General features: G+C 35.8%; 1 long non-coding RNA gene across 1 annotated transcript; it reads right to left on the bottom strand.

Moving 5' to 3' along the window:
- Positions 1-4,452: 4,452 nt before the first annotated feature.
- LOC120886559 (uncharacterized) lies at positions 4,453-11,378 on the bottom strand. Its single transcript, XR_005729584.2, has 3 exons — positions 11,305-11,378; positions 5,731-5,770; positions 4,453-5,502 (listed from the first exon to the last, which is right to left on the bottom strand). It is a non-coding gene; the product is annotated as an uncharacterized LOC120886559 (long non-coding RNA).
- Between the last annotated feature and the right edge of the window lie 6,528 nt (positions 11,379-17,906).

Genomic DNA, 17,906 nt, shown 5'->3' with positions numbered 1-17,906 from the left:
GTAAAAATTTCTCTAAGGTACTGCGTTTCACCTCCAGTCCCTTGGAACGTAAAAGGCCATCGAGGGCTAGAAGGAGTGGACTTGAAGTCACAGCACCCATAACGCAACACAAGAAAACACAGAAATCGAAAGTGAAAGTACACAAAACAAAACAAACATACACAGAAAACAAAAACGAAAATACAGAGTGCAATTGCTATGAGATGTAACGCCCTCTCTTTTTACAGAGGAGCAGGTACCTTTTAATGCTCCCTCTTTATGTATAGAGGAGCCTCCGCTTTTTAACAGCGGGTCCCACCTTACCTGGGACTTACCGGCGCGCCTCCCTGACTGCTGAAAGTTCTGGTTCCTGGGTGTTTCTTTGTTTCTTTTCTCCCGGGTCTCGGCACCACTTGTCACGACCCCCTTGCCCGCAAGGAAGACGTGACTCAGGAATCTTCTTTCAGCAGTTTATTCAGGCCCTTGATATTCTTCTAATGATTCTTTTACTACCCGGAATAATAATTGGATGCCCCTCCCAGCCTTAATAAAGCACCTTGAACCCCAATGCAAAGCTGCCACGTGTACCCTTCTCACAGGGTGCTAGAAAATGACACGCCAACTTTCTCTGATAAGGAGCTGGGAACACGCCAACTCTCTTTGATATGGAGTTGTCCTTCACAGACCACAACGGAGCCAGCGCCATCATGTAATGGCGACCACAGTCCGCAGGAACGACTCACCACACCATGGCCCATGGAAACACAGCCTTTCTATCCCTTGAGTTTACAGAGATGTTATGGTGTGTGATAATTGATATTTGTATAGTATTTTACGATTTTGATTTTTAAAGGCATTTTCATATTATATGCTCCTCATGGAAATCCTGTAATAGGCAGAGTAAAGATTTTGATCCCTGCTTAAAATGTGAATCAGAGTCTCAGAAAGACCTTCTGTCTCTTTATCCTTCTCCCTCCTTCCCTCCCTCTCCTCCCCCCCCACCACACACATGCACACACATACATTAAACTGGCATGTACAGAAGGACAAAGACTCAAATCATTAGACTCTGACTCTGACTCTAGATTGACTCCCCTTACTATTCTATCCAGACAAGTTTTTTTTTGTTTGTTTTGAAGCATTATTTTTCTATCAGTCATTTATTCATACTTGGACAAATATGTATAAGGAGGTACAAGGTTCCAAGATTACTGTAGTGAAATGGATAAAGTCATTGCTCCATATGCAATAAGTCAGAAGTTAATAAATGTTCTGATGAAGGGGGGAAAAGCCAGATAAGGGGGACAACGAGAGCAGAGGTCTATAGGAAGATATCATTTTATATATCTAGAAGTAGAATGTAGTTTACACGTGGGTAGAATACAATCCCTTTAGTTGGGGAGAGGGTAGAGAAATTTCATTTTCAAGAACAACTTGTGTAATGAAAGAAACTCACATAGGCAGGGTGGGGTATGGTCCTACCATCCCTGCAAAAGGGGTGTGTATTCAGAATGGACCATAGAATTCCAAAGAGATCCTAATTCGGAAAGACCTGTTGCCTCTCTTTGCCTCATTTCTCAAACTTGAAAGAGTACATCAAAGATAAGGAATATCCCTGGAAACTAAGGTTATGTCTAGACAGAGCTTTACAGAGAGAAATAAATTGTACATAGAAGAAGTGCTTGTCATAAGAACAGCAGGCATGGGATTCTAGAACACACCCAGGTTGACATTACTACCATGGCTCCATGTATCATCTGTCACTTTGCAGAGGAAGACAGGCATCAGGGGGTGACAGATTATGGGCCTGGTGAAAGCCCTCCAGCTGACCAACATCATCACCCTCAGCCAGCTCTCAGCCATCCCTCAGTGTTCAGAAGCAGGCACCTTGGAGCCTGTGTGGCGGCTTGTTCAGAATGCTTCCCCGGCTTCATCCTGAGCAAGGCATGCTGAAGTCTTCATATGCCCAACAGAGAAGTAGAGAGGCTACTGACAACCATAGCCTATGAACACAGATGTAAGAGATTATATAAAAAAAAAAGGAAAGGAGGGCTGGGATGTAGATCAGTGGCAAAGCGTTTGCCTTGCATTCGCAAAGCCCGGGTTCAACCCCCAGTTCCAAAAAAAAAAAAAAAAATGAAAGAAAAAAGAACCCCACAAAAAAAGATTTTTAAAAAAGGAAAGGAAAAGCTATCTCTTTAAAAAGTACTCAACACATATTTATAAACAGTCCACTAAGCCCAAAAGCACCTACTATGCATTGCATCATCATCTAGATATTTATCACAGGCCTTCTCTACCTTATGACCCTTTAAGGTTGCATATGGCTTCTAAGTTTGTATTCACCAAAGAATTTTATCTTTTAAAACAGAAAAGGAAAATATGTTGTGTGCTCCTGTTGATAGTGATCGATCAATCATGCCTACCTGGAGTACCAGCTGGAAGAGCATCCAGGTGCATTGGGCTCTTTGGAAACTACCACCATGATTGATTAGCAATGTCTGCCATAGCCTCAGGAAAGAAAGGCTTCAGAACCAGCATTGTGATTTAGAAGCATGTTAGAGGAACAGCAACGAAACTGTGGATTCTCACATAGTTTCTAAAGGACTCAGAAACATAGTGGTAATCGTTCCATTTTGAATATGAAATCTAGTTTAGGATTCACAAATAAAGTCAAGATAAAACATCATACATTTGAGACATGAAAATAGTAACTCATCGGGTCATTTTGGTCAAACAGTCTTGGGTTCACATTCTCTTCCTGTACCTTCCTCTGGGTAACTTATTTACTGTCCACACTATTCAATTTACTCTTGTGCTGATAATAATGAAAATACGTACCCGTACTGTTGTGAAGATGAAACGAGGCCATGACTACAACTGAAATGTACAGACAGCACCTGGCAGAAGGTAGGAGGCCTAATAAATGGTAGCTATTACTACACTTAATCATAATTTAAGGCAAAACAAATCATTTTCTTTCTGGTGCTTTTAAAACACTGTTGAAAACTCTGCTGTGGAATTATTGCACTACATCGCGGTTGGGGTTTTTTTGTTTTGTTTTGTTTTGTTTTTTGCTACTTGTCTTTCTTTTACTGTGAGCATTATGGGATCAGGAATCATGGCTTGTTCATCATCGATCCTTGGGATATAATTCAGTGTCCAGCAGAGAGTAAGCAGCAAAAAGTGTTGGCCTATGAAAGGAAACAGCAACTGAAATGGGTAAACTATTATTTGCAAATGCATGTTCCTCATTTGCTAGAAAGTTTAACTGAAAAGTATAGCTCGGATACAGAAAGAATTCTTTATTAAGTTTCTTGTTTTTATTTGAAGCTATTCTAGCTGTGGCTGGGTAATGGAATAATCCTGCCACAGAGGAAAAAGTTAAAGCAAAGAGACAGATGTTTCAGGGATCCTGTTCCTATATTCCACTTATTGTCACACTGACCTACAAGTTATACTCTAGTTATGATGACCATATGCCCCTTACTTCCTTTGTCAAGCCTAACTTCCAATACTTTGTTGCAACATTGTATAAGTAAATATATACTTGTCACATCCTAAGTTTCAGTCTTAAATTCTGAGTACCTGGTCATTGTAGCCATTTGCAAAGACCAGAGTCTAGGCCATTTGAATATTCTCTCCCATCTGAAGCAGACCATATTCTGCCTGAAAGTGTTGAGTCATAGATCTTAGATATATGTATAATTTCTATATTTCATGCTGAGAAAGACATTTCTTTTTTCTTCTGTAAAATCCCTATTTGCTTCATTTGTTTTTAAATTTTCATTGTTTGTCTGAGTCATCTCCTGCATCTTCTTGTTATTATAATCTCTTTATTTTTTAGTTATCTTGGGTTATTTATTTATTTTTTTATAATTTCATTTTTTCAATGTTAGTGTGCAAAAATACAACGGATTTTTTTATTTAGATTTTTTTTCTTTTTTTATTGGTTGTTCAAAACATTACAAAGCTCATGACATATTATCTTTCATACATTTGATTCAAGTGAGTTATGAACTTCCATTTTTACCCCAAATACAAATTGCAGAATCACATCAGTTACACATTCACAAATTTTTACATAATGCTATATTAGTGACTGTTGGATTCTGCTACCTTTTCTATCCCCTACTATCCCCCCTCCCCTCCCCTCCCATCTTTCCTCTCTACCTCATCTGCTGTTGTTCAATTCTCTCCCTTGTCCCCCACCCCTTTCCCCTCACAACCTCTTATATGTAATTTTGTGTTACATTGAGAATCTCCTACCATTTCCATATGCTTTCCCTTCTCTCTCCCTTTCTCTCCCCCACTGGTCTTCCCTGAGGATCTTAAAAGGGTGTACTATAGGGATACTGCCACATCAATGATCATAGCGGCACAATTCACAATAGCTAGACTGTGGAACCAACCTAGATGCCCTTCAATAGATGAATAGATAAAAAAAATGTGGCATCTATACACAATGGAGTATTACACAGCACTAAAAAATGACAAAATCATAGAATTTGCAGGGAAATGGATGCCATTAGAACAGATTATGCTAAGCCAAGCTAGCCAATCCTTAAAAAACAAATGCCAAATGTCTTCTTTGATATAAAGAGAGCAACTAAGTACAGAACAGGGAGGAAGAGCATGAGGAAAAGATTAACATCTTGGGTTATTTAAATGGTCATTTAGTTGACTCTTCCAGTTCCCTGATGTCTCCATTCCTTATCTCCTTGTCTCCTGTGTCTCCCTTTCCTCTTCTCTGCTAGTCTTCAGTTCTCATGCATTATCTCTTAGACCTTGCTCATTCCCCTCCATTTCTTGATAATGAAATTCAGATAACCACATTTGTCCTATCTTCTTTCATTCAGATATAGTTTGGGTTGTATATGATTTGTCCCCTCCAAAAACTCAGGTGGAAGTTTAATTTTTATCATAAGGAATTAAGGGTATGGAAATTTAATTTAGCTCTAGTGCTTGGAGGTACAGTCTTTGGGAGATGATTAAACTAAAATGAAGTCTTTGGGATGGAACGGCCCAGATAGAATCCCAGTGGTCACATGAGAACAAGAGAGACCAGGGCTACACACACGGGTACACTCGGTATCTCTTGGCATGTGACACCCTATGCTACCTTGGAACTCTGCCAGCAAGAGGGCCATCACCTACTGCAAGCCCTCAACACTGGACCAGAACAGAGGGCCACAAAAAACCTTTGTTCTATTAGCAACAGGAAGCAAATGAAGACAAAATTCTTCCAATTATTCCCACAAGTAATTTTCTTTTTATCTCTCTCTCTTTTTTTTAAATTTATGAGAATGTGCAGTTCTTTGACCTCTCCTCATTGTGCAAGTCTCTTTTCTTCCCTGTGCTTCCTATTTTGCTAAGAGTCCAAAGCACAGCAATTCCCATGCTTTTACCAATTTCCTAAGCTCCCTGTTCCCAGTGACTTTGGATCATGGAAGTCCGGCCATGGTTCTTCTGGATGCCATCAGCTGCCTTGCAGGTTCACCTCTGAACACAGGCAAATGCATGCTGCTGGAGAAAATTCCATGACTGAACACATAAGCATTTGTAGATGTATGGTCACCAATAACTGATGACACATGACGACCCGCTCTTCCCTTCCCACATAGCCTTATTTCTAAGCCTCCCACTCTCCCCAAGACAACCGTTTCCTCCTCCCTCTCATCCAGCAGACATCTTCAGCTGCTGTTGCACAGAGAAAAGACATAATTCCAGAAGAGACATTTAACTTCTCACCTCAACTCCTGTGCCAACACCTACTTTTCCTCCTTTATTCCTATGATAAAGGGAAGAGTTGGAGGCAATAAATTCAGCTGCATTTCTACATCCTGTCAATTCTGATAACCCAGGGGATTTTACTCCTTTAGTTTTCCTTTCTCTTCTGTGATCCATGCCTCAAGCATTACTAGATCCTTCTCACAACCACAGAACCTGCACTAACTCACAACCACAGAACCTGCACTAATTCCTCCCACGCTCCTCTTAAGGTCCATCTACTGCTTCTTATGTTGCTAATTGGCTCTTCTCTTTTATGTAAATCTTACCATAAGGTAGGAAGTAGGAGGCTTAATAAATGGTAGCTATTACTACACTTAATCATAATTTAAAGCAAAATAAAAGGAATTGTCAGCAATTGTGGTTGTTTTGTTCCACCTCCCACTCACCTGTTGAGCAACTATATTTTACTGAGATCATCCACGACCAACGTGTGGGGGAAGCCTGATGCTCACAGTCCTACGCTGGTTGCTCCACAATGCCAGTTCTCTGTATTTCCATACAGAAATACTCCTTTCCCTTCTCTTCAGCGCTGCAAGATTTTGCTGGGTTTTCTTTCATGGTTCTGAGCATTCCTAAGGCTGTCTCTTTTGTGAGATCTTTTTCCCTAACCAGTATTCATATATCCTTGTTCTTTAATGTTTTAATCCTGGTCCTCCAAGAAGCAGATGGATGAGAATAAACATTTTTAAAATACATTTATTTTCAAAATTTTAAAAATAGGGTAGCAGGCTACAAAAAAAAATTAAGGAGGGAGCCAAGGGACAGAAATCCAAGTCTGACTTTGAGTGATCGGAAGAGGAAAGATAAAAAGAAAGGCAGTGGGGGAGGAAGAAAGACTGAGCAGAAGGGTTTAGGACTGTAGTATGCTTATAAGGAAGCTTGATAAAGGCATTGAAGGGTCTGCAGGTCAAAATCTTCTCTTAGAAGATTCCCACATCACCCAGAAATGGACATGCTTACGTGACCCTGCTGTCACTCATTGCCTGGATGCAGCCTAAGGGATCTGTGGCTTTGTACACCAAGCTATGGATTTCAGAGCACATCAGCAGAAGCCCTCAGCTTCCTGCAATCAGTGATCTGAGTGGTAGATTCACACGGTTTCCACACTCCAGAGTCGTACTAAGTCCTCGTTCATTTTTTATTTTAGAGTGATATGCAGAAAATTCAAGTAGTATGGCAACTTGTTGAATGTGACTAGGTGGGTAATAATTAAGTTATCATTTAAATTAAAATCTCAAGTCTTCACATAAGAGTTGAGGATAACAACAAGCTAAGAAACAAATATCAGGTACAAAACCTATATGATAAGAAGGAGTTTGATTGAACAAAATAATAATAATAATAATAATGCTAATTTTCTTAAATTATACTAAGCAAAAAAGTAAATGGTGTAGTCAGAGAAGAAAGCAGGTGCACAATACTAATGGCTTTAAATTCAGAATCAGAAGTTTGGACTGGATTTTACCAAAAATTTAACATATGAAAAGATGCTTAATACTTTTAGTGAGGATAATGGGATATTGGAGGCTCATATTTTTAAAATACCATTGAAAAATAGAAACAACATAAATATCCACAACTTTGTGACTTACAGATATATGCATTAGAATATTACACAACTGTTGAACAGATAAGGAGACTATTTACAATGATACAGACTTATCATCAAAATGATAATTTTGGTAGTAAGTAAAAAGTGTAAGATGCAAAATAGTTTGAATAAAGTCATATCACTTTTAAAAACATGAAACATGTATATGCTAACCTCAGAAAGTGGTAGAGGCAGGTAATATATTCTTATATTGGTAATATTCAGTATCTGGCCTGAAAGTGTTGAAAAGTGACTCGATTTTTGTGTACACTTTGTACTATTTGGATTTTGAAACCTTCATTTGTTAGTAGATCAATTAAAATTAAATACAATAGAGGAATACACTACTATTCAAGCAAAACACTGAGTCAATATCTCCAACTCAGAGTGATCTCCTAAGCTCAGGCATGTGGATCTGGCTGACTATGGAATATCTCCACTTGGATAATTTCATCAAGTCAATGTGACCGAAGCTGAACTCAGCCTCTCCTTTCCAGCCACCAGGCTTTGGCTTACACATTATCTATCCAAAGGCTTTCTCCCTGGTCTGATGTGTGCTCCTATCTCCTGGGAGGGCATGGCTCCAGTCTTCTGCCACGGGCCCACACATCCAACATGGTATCAAGCACAGCCCACCTGTTAACCACTGTATCCTCACTGGATAATGGAATCCATCTCCAGGATTATGCGTGATTTAATAAAGACGGTTCTTCACAACAATTACCTCCTAAGATGCCAAACACATCATTAACTGAACTAAAATACCACTTAGAGAAGCACATTTGTAGGTTTGCTACCTGTTGTGGAAAGTAATATAATATTTCCTTTCATTCATTCTTAAATGGCTTCTTTTGATTTTACGATCTGCTTCCTAATTCTGCTCTTCTGAGATCTTATGAACAAGCCATAATTACTGTTTACATAATGCCAATTATTTTATGGATTTCAAAGTGAAAGATTAATATGGAGAAGTGATATGATTTAAGACACAAGGGATAGATATATATTTAATGTGGCTAAGAAGGAATTCCCCTTACTAGTTTAAATCATAAAACAATCAGCTAACTAAATTTTTGGATGAATAAATAGATACATGCATCTAAGCTATATATTTATGTATAGAAATAATCAAGCAATAAACAGACAGCTGAACCAACACTAAGAAAGGAAAATTCTCATGTTCCTAGTAAAAAGATCTAGTGAAAATCGAGTTGGGACACTGAGCAACTGCTGAATCTGGTGGTCACCTAACATCAGTGAATTTCCTTCTAATCTTGGGGATAGAACTATAGACTCTTGCGTACATGGAGCTGGAACTACTGAGGTACAAGAAACTGGCATTTACAATGTGTCAATGTCACACCTGAAACATGGCTAAGAAAATACACATGCACACACACTGATTTACATGACTTAGATAGGAGGTAGGGATATTTAAAATCTTATAGGAATTGTGCTTAAAAATAATTATCTGTAAAAAAAATGGAGTTAAAGATTACATATGTAACTTTGAGATTCAAATTTATGTTTTCCCCATGAGACGTAAACCTGAAGCAGATAAAGTAACTTAAAAAATAGCTTAGGACTTAGAAATTCATAATCTCCTTTCAGTCTTCCACAGTTCACTACCCAAGACATGTAAGACTGACACAGAAAATAACTAAGGCCAGAACTGAGTGTACATTTACAAGCTTTGGTCGTCCATAATTAAAATAAAATAGAATTTTGCCCAAGTAGAATTTTTAGATAAGAAAAATATAATTGCATAATAAAATGAAACAAGGTTTCTGTGATCAATCTGAACAACAGACTAGAGGTAGTTGATGAAAGAAAAAGTGAAAAAACATCAAATTGCTAGACTAATCTGAGAAAATTACCCCGAATGTAAAACATTATCTTCATAAAATTTAACAAAAGTCAAATATATTTTCAATTCTAATTCTCAAACTTAATAGATTTGTGATTCTAAAGATATGATCTCTTGTGTCTCTACTTCTCTCATCTCTAAAATTAGAATTCACAATACATGACTTCAAACTCACTGAGTCAAATTAAATGAGATTATGGTTGTGAATGTCATACTAAAGTGCACATAGAAAGCATTCCATTACTATTATCATAATCAATATGTGTATTAACACATACTTTTATGATACCCTTAATTCAGTTCCTTACTCTACTATAGACCGCCACTAAAAGTAAGATTTTTTAGTTCTTTATTTTTGTAGTTAATGTCTAGAACTTCTGGTTTTAGATTTTAAGGAATACACTAGACTTAGTTTTTAGAAAGATTATTTGTCTAATTTTAATACATGTTTTTGACCCCTTTTGTGCATACTTAGAAAACATTCTAAAATGACCTTCAGGATTTACATTCCCAAAATAGCTCATTTTTTTTAATGTTTGAATAGTGCATTATAGTTATACCTAATCGTGGAGCTCATTTTGATATAATTCTAAGGTCCAGAATATAATTTGCTCGATTTCAGTCCCCAGTACTTCCCTTTTCTTTTCACCCCTTGTTTCTCTTCCTCTACCCTACTGGTCTTCCTATATTTATTTTTTTTTTTAAAATTGGTGATTTGTAGATATCCATAAAGGTGGAATTCACTGTGGCACGTTTACAGATGTACACAGTGCAATTTTGTCAACTGATTTTGAATGACACAAATTTATGAGGAGGAGGATAGGGTGCAATATCATGTTGACTTTGTAGAGACATAGGAACATGTTTAGAAGGAGGCAGAAATAACAGAAGGAGTTCTCATTTTTTAAAAAATGGAAAAAATTAAAAATTTTTTTTTAAAAAATTAGTGCATTAGTGCACAAAATGTTTAATCAAGAAGTTTTCTAAATTCAATCTTCTGTGTACATTAGCATATTAAATTATCTGAAAATCTTTGCAGTAAAGACATTTTTTAAAGAAATTTTACCTCACTATTGTGCAAACTCATTGACCATTGGCCATTCTATAAAATGCTCACTTAACCTCTTTACAGGTTATCTTAGAAATCCCTAACTTGCAGTTTCTCTGTGCACATCGACCCCTCTCCATGGCTTGCTCTGTCTCAGTTCCACTTTTTTGTGTCCACCCTTTGACTTTGAGTGCAGTTAGTTATTCATCATTGTGGCTTGAAGTGCAAAGTCCTGGGAAACGTGCCACTCCCTGAGCTGTCCTATTGGTTTTGGACATTTTTCTGAGGAGACCTAAGCCAAAAGGCTGCCCAGGGGTTGACTGAAAGCCACCTGTCATGTACAGCAAACGTCTTTCTTTGGTCATTAAATGCTAAAAAGCTTAAAAGTTTGTAGCAGTGTGTCAGTGGGCCAAGGGCAATCCACTCTCTTGTTTTATGTTTGGATTGTTAAGTGGGCGGATGGAAACTACCTTCATGCATGCACAAAGCAAAGGAACTTTTGTGTTAGACATCTAACGTTCAAACCTCCACTCTGGCCAAACACCAGTTTCCTGACACCTAGAAAGATAACTTCTAAGTGTCAGGTTCCTTTCCTGCAACACGAGATTGATACGTATTTCTTACACATTTCTGTGAAGCTTCAAGATAATGTAGAGTGGATTTTTTTTTGGAAAATTTTTTTATTTAAAATAAATAGAAAGATATTAAGACATGTATTTGTATATCTTAGTTTCTGTGGGTTAGGAGTTCAGGCACTAGCATGCTATATAAGTCCCCTACAAGTCTGCAGTCAAGGTACTGGGAAGACTGTGGTCTCATTTGAAGGCTCGACTGAGAAAAGCTTCACTTCCGAGCTGCTGTGGTTGCTGGTTTACTTCCTGGCTATCACTTAATGGCTGCCCTCAGTTCCTTGCCATATAGACCATTTCATGTGGTAGCTTATCTCATTAAAGCCAGCAAGGGCAAGTCAACAGACAGAAGTCATAAATCATAAATGACATAATCATGGAAGTGAAATCTCATTACCTTTGTGATGTCTAATTGAGAGAAACAAGTCACAGTTCCACTTCTCAGGATAGAAGATTATACAAGATCAGAATCCCTTCAAAAAAGACCATAACTTGAGGGCAATAATAGAGTCAAATGAAATCAAATCACAAATATTGGGTTTTATTTGTATTTTTGCTTTTTATGCTGTGCTCCCTCCTCTTCCCACATTCCTCTAATTCCATCATCTCCCATTGCTACTCTCAGGTGATCAATTTAAACAAGCTGGTTCATATAATCTGATATTTTTTCTTCAATCAAATACAGAAAGGTAGAATAATTCACAGATGTATATATGAACATATATATGTGTGCATGTACATATTTGTTCATGTTATATATTTAGGGAAATATATAATTTTTCATTTAACAATGAGATTATATTATACCTACCTTTTTGCATCCTGCTTTTTTCGCATCATGGGAATTGTTTCATGTCAAGTAATGTAGTACTAAGTTGCATAATGTTCTGTAATAATCTCTGTAGTCAACCATTCCTCTTCTAATCAAAATTCATTTAGCTTCCAGGTTTTCAAAACAAACAGTGATGCAATAAATATCCTTGAACATGCATCCTTGCCTGCCAATACATTTGTTTCTCTGGGACAGTTTCCCACAATGAAATGTGTGGGTCAATGGATAGTTTTAACTTAATAGATATTGCCAGATTTCTTTCCAAAAAAAAAAAGCTATAATAATGCACATTTTCACCAGCAATATATTAAAATAGCTCTTTCCTCTGTATCACCGCCAGCAGTAGGTGTTATTGCTCTGCTCAGTGCTTGCCAGTCTGATGCGCATAAAGGGATATCTCATTACTTTAATTTGCACTCACTGATGATTGGTAAGGTTGAGTATTTTAATGTTTGTTGGCCATTTGGAATTGCCTTTTTGTACACTGCTTCTATACAGTCTTTGCTAATTTTTCTATTGGGATGCTTGAAAGAGCTCTTTATATAAAATGGATGTTAATCCGTATCAGTTATATTAATATTTTCCTTCAGATTCATCATTGTTCTCTATTCACATATCTGTAGAATATTTTCACATGCAGAGTTTTTAAAAGTTTGTATGGTCCATAAACACATTTTTTTTACACAAATGTTAAATAATACATGAGTGTCCTAAATATTCCTTTTCTAATGTACTATGGTTCTATTATTTTTTAAAATTAAATCAATACTCCTTTCAGTATTATTTTGGGTTTTAGGTAAGATAGAGATTAACTGTGTTTTCTTCTTCAGAGAGAGCTAATTATTTTACCACAATTTTTAAATAATTTATGCCTTTATACTGGTCCAAATATTACTTTTATCATGTATTAGAAACTTATTTCTCCTCAGTTCCAGTTCCAAGGTTTCCAAGATGTTTCACTAATGTGTCTAATTTTATGCCAATACTCTAATGAACTGATCTGGATGGATATGTCAGATGATCTTTTATGTGAGTCATTTTCCATTTCTGTTCTTTCTTTGCATGACTTTCTGGCATTATTTTTATCCATATAAATTCAGAATAATTTTATTCAATTTCAAAAGGAAAGGTATAGTGGAACTATAATTGGCATTATGTTAAGTAATATGCTGGTTTTAGAAGAATCAAAACTTTTAGAAAATTTATCGACCATTTAATGCCTTTCTCTTTGTTCAGAATTTGATTTATATCTTTTAATTTTGTAGAAATTTTACTTATAAAGCTTTTTATTACGTTATTATGTTTATTCCTAAGATTTTATTGTTCTCTTTTCTGTCATTATGAATATAATTTCGGTTCTATTTTAATTTCTAGGCCCTTATTGTCATATCAGCCATTTTTTTCAAAATGTTATCATGTACAATTGTCTTTATCAATCAAAAGAGAACTTTGCTTTTATTTTAATTACAGGCTCATGGGTTTTCTAGGTATAAATAATTTTATCTAACAGATAAACATTTACCATTATTTTGATCATGCTTATATTATTCTAATTTCCTTATGCAAGAATTTTAAGAAAATATTGACTGACAATTGTGTTCTTACTCTTGGTTGAAATTGAAATGGTTTTAGTAATTTGTGATTGAAAATATTGGTAAAATTAGCAAATATTTTTATCCCTATTTTGCTTTCTAAGGAATAGCTAATGACTTTTATAATTTTATTTCCTAGAAGAAATGCTACTTCATGGAATATGTTGATACCTTCATGAAATCTATCAGTCTACTTTATTTAAGCCTTTTGCATGTACATTTATAAGAAATGGCATTGATTTTTCTTTTCTGATATCCATTTACTTTAATCAAAAGCACTTCAATGAGATACAATTTATATACTATAAAATTCACCTATTTGCAGCATACAATTCAATGATTTTTAGTAAATTTGCAGTCATACAACTGTGACCACAAAATATCCCTTGTTGGGTGAGATGTGGCTCTTGTGATGGAGTACTGGACTGTGACATGTGAGGCCCTGGGTTCCATCCCCAGCACAGTAGTGGTGGTAACAACAACAATATCCATTGTACCCACAAGTGGCAAATTCCTGCTTTCACCCAAACCTTAGGTTACCACTAATCTGTTTTCTCTGTTTATAGATTTGCTTTCTAGGAACATTTTATATAAATGAATCATATAATATGTGGTTTTTATGTCCTGATTCTTTCATTTGAGATACTATTTTGGGTATGTCATACATTTTGAGGTCATGCATTTTGTAACATATATCATTATTTCACTTTTTTTTTTTGTACCAGGGATTGAATCCAGGGGTGCCACACTCCAAGCCCTTTTTATTTTGAGGCAGGGCACAGATAAGCTGCTGAGGCTGTCTTTGAACCTGCGATCCTCATGCCCCAGCCTCCTGAGCCACTGGGATTACACCATGTCCAGCTATTTCACTCCTTCCTTCTAAAAGACATATATTTTAATTTAGAAATTAAAGTTAAAAAGACTTCTTAAAATGACTTGGAATTTTTTTTAATCTTTTTGATGCTCTATAAGTAATTTTATAATATTAAAATTAACTTTTCCTTAAAGAAAAGCTAGGATTTAACTGTGAACCCTTTGGTGAATTCCCCTATCAGATGTGTAATTGTTTTTCTATTCATCAATCAATTTAGGTTTCTATTTCTTCCTGGATAAACTTTAATAAATTTATGGTTTGCTGGGAAATAATTTATTGTTTTCTAGGATTTCAAATGTTTGCTGTGTATTCTTTTATCTTTCTTACTTGTCCTTAACCAGTGTGTTTGTAACAATACTTCTTTTCTTGTCCTTAACCTTATATTTCATTGCTTCTTCTTCCTCTTTTTTTCCTCTCCCTCTTTCTCTGCTTTCCTTTCCATTTTCTCATAAGGCTCATAATGTAGTTTATGGTCTTTTCAAGTAATAGTTTATTTAATTTACGTAATCTTTTTACTAGTTTTAAATGAAGCTTAGCTTTTTTTTTTTCTTTCTTCTAACACATTACAGTGTATATATTGATGGGATACCATGGGATGCCTTGACAAATGCATACATTGCATAATATTGAAATCAGGTACATATACACTCATCTCTTCTTGTGAACAGCTATCATTTCTTTGTGGTGCGAACACTCAATATCTTTTTCTCTAGGATGTGTGTGTGTGTGTGTGTGTGTGTGTGTGTGTGTGTGTGTGTGTGTGTGTGTGAGTATTTACAGCCTGGGGTGCTTAACCCCTAAGCCACTTCCCCAGTCCTTTTGTCAATTTTTATTTACTCTCAGTTACTTAAAGCCTTTCTAAGTTGCTGAATCTGGCTTTGAACTTGAAATCCTCTTGCCTCAGCCTCCTGAACTGCTGGGATTACATGCAAGTGCCACCATGCCTGGCTCTTCTAGCCTTTTTTGAAATATGCATTATTGTTATCAATAGTCACCCTCTCATGGAAAAACCCCCAGAAATTCTCTTATATAACTATGACTTAGTGCCTGTTGAAATACCTTTTCTGTTCCTCCCTCCCATCAGTTCTCCCCAGCTGCTGGTGACCACCCTGTTATTTTCAACTTCTCAGTGATCAACATTTGAGGTTCTTCATATGAATGGGATCAGGCAGTATTTGGCATTTCTTTTTTGTTTTTGATTTTTTCTGGCTAGTGTTTTTGTTTTTGTTGTTGTTGTTGTTTTGTTTGGGTAGTTGTTATTTTGCTGTTCTTTTGATATTCTAATATCATAATCTAAGTAATATCTACTACTTCCATTTTAATATCTTCATAAATCCACCCTAATGTAAATTGTGCATTATGCTAAGTTTTCTGGTTTTGGTAAATAGCCTTTTCATTTATTTCTGCATAGTTTTTATTATCAGGTTTGAATTACTCCACACCCTTAGCCCTACTAGCAATACTAGGAGTTGAACCCAAGGAGAATTTATTGCTGAGCTATAGCCTCAGTTCTTTTCATTTTTAATTCTTAATTAAATGCTTAATCACTAAACTTAAATGCTTAATCACTAAACTTCTGAGGCTAGCCTTGAAGGAGCAATCCTCCTGCCTCAGTCTCCAGAATCCCTGGGATTAAAGGCATGTTCTACTACACCTTCATTTTGATTTACTTTTTGATTCAAGGAATACCTATTATTTTTTTCACAATTCTAAGCAAAGGGATTATTGTATTAATTTTTTAAGGTTACATTTAATTTCATAGATTTTTAATCACAGAATGTGGTCCATCAAATCTTAAATTTGGCAAGGATTTACTTATTAAATATTATATGGATTCACAAAAATATATGTTATTTCTTTTAAAAATATTAAAGTCTGTTATTAAATAAAATAATTAATTGTATAACTAAATTCCTTCATGTCTTTAGTTATTCCTGCTTGCTGGATTAATTCAAAATAAATATAAGAAATCTTTTGCTATATTGGATACTTAATCAAATTCTCCTTGATTATCTAGTGGATTCATGTAAGATGTATATATTTAGCTGTTGTGTTATTTAGTATGTATGGGTTTATGATAGTAGTAACTTCTACATTAGTTGAATCTATTATCATTATATTATGTACATTTCAATTTTTTTGTTTTTATTCTTAAACTGCACTTTGATTACATTAATGTTGTAGTTTCTTCTCTCATTTTTGCTCTTACTTGTTTAATATCTCTTTTTATCCTTTATTCCTTAAATTTTAAACACATTTTAAATGCACCTTAAAAAAATAAATGGTGTGCATTAAACCAATATTTCATCCTTTCAGTCACTTCCAATGGAAAAATTTAATCCATTCCCAAATATGTATATTAATTTTATTTCTCCCATCTTTATATCTATTACTTAATGCTTCTGGTGACTTCCTAATATTTGGGGGGAGGAGGGTACTGGGGACTGAACTTAGGCCAACTTGACCACTGAGCCACATCCCCAGCCCTATTTTGTATTTTATTTAGAGACAGGGTCTCACTGTGTCTTAGCCTCTCAATTTTGCTGAGGCTGGTTTTGAAATCACAATCCCCCTGCTTCAGCCTCATGAGCTACTGGGATTACAGAAATGCTCCACATTGCCTGGCTTTTCCACCAGTTTGCTAAAGTTGGGATTGATTCCATTTCTCAACTTCTTAATTTGGATATTCCAGTACATTTTCCATATTCTGACTGAAAACCTTTCACTTCCAAAGACTCATAATCAGACTTCCCTAATTTACTAATAAGATTTCAAGTCTTTCCTAAGCTATATATCAATGAAGCTCCACCTCCTTGCCCTTTTTTGAGATGAGTCCTTAGAATACTTCCATCTTCCCTTTCTCCTTTTATTCTTTTCATTGTTCAACCCTCACTCATATTGTGCCTTTCAAAAATTCCTTTTTCATTCCCTCTCCCACCTCTGATTTCACAGAGCTAATTAACTCAGTTCAGATGCAAGTTATTATAATTTTCATTGCAGATGCTCCTTCTGTTTTAATAAACCACATTAGTACTCTATTTCGTATTACCAGAGAATCTTTCATTGTTCATTTAGATATATGTGTGTACACCACGGTCCATTGCTCACCACATATTCCTCTCTTCTCCCATTTCTCCTACTTTGAGGTCTCTATTCTAATGGATCTGTTCATTGGAATTGGTCATTGAGTATTTTCTTCTGATGGAATAAGTGATCTACTCTGAATCTTAATGTCTTTGCAACTGTATTTCTTTTGTCCTGACAAACAAATAATAATTTGACTAAGCATTGAGTATTTCCATTCTAGCTCTTTTAAAAATTTTCAAATGTTTTCGTACCATCACCTAACCTCTGTTCTTACAGATAATAAGAGCGATGACAGTCTGATTATTTTTCATGATAGTAGAGTGCATTTTGGCATATTGTACATACAAGAAATATTATTTATTCTAATTGGGATTTGGTTCCTTTTCCATTTTAGGTAATGTTATGGACTACATTGTGCCCCACCCAAAATTTACATATTTAAGTCCTAATCCCAAAGTGATTGCACTTGAAGATAGTGTCATTAAAGGGGTACTTACTTGGAAGTGAGGTCATGAGGCTTAGCCATAATCCAAAAGGACTAGTGTTCCTATAAGAAAAGGAAGAGACACAAGAGATCTTCCTCTCAGCTCATCACCCAGAGGAAAAGAGAGGAG

The sequence above is a fragment of the Ictidomys tridecemlineatus genome, chromosome 14 (assembly GCF_052094955.1).
Source record: "Ictidomys tridecemlineatus isolate mIctTri1 chromosome 14, mIctTri1.hap1, whole genome shotgun sequence".
In the NCBI taxonomy this organism is placed as follows: Eukaryota; Metazoa; Chordata; class Mammalia; order Rodentia; family Sciuridae; genus Ictidomys; species Ictidomys tridecemlineatus.
This window is presented reverse-complemented; position numbering and strand designations above follow the sequence as displayed.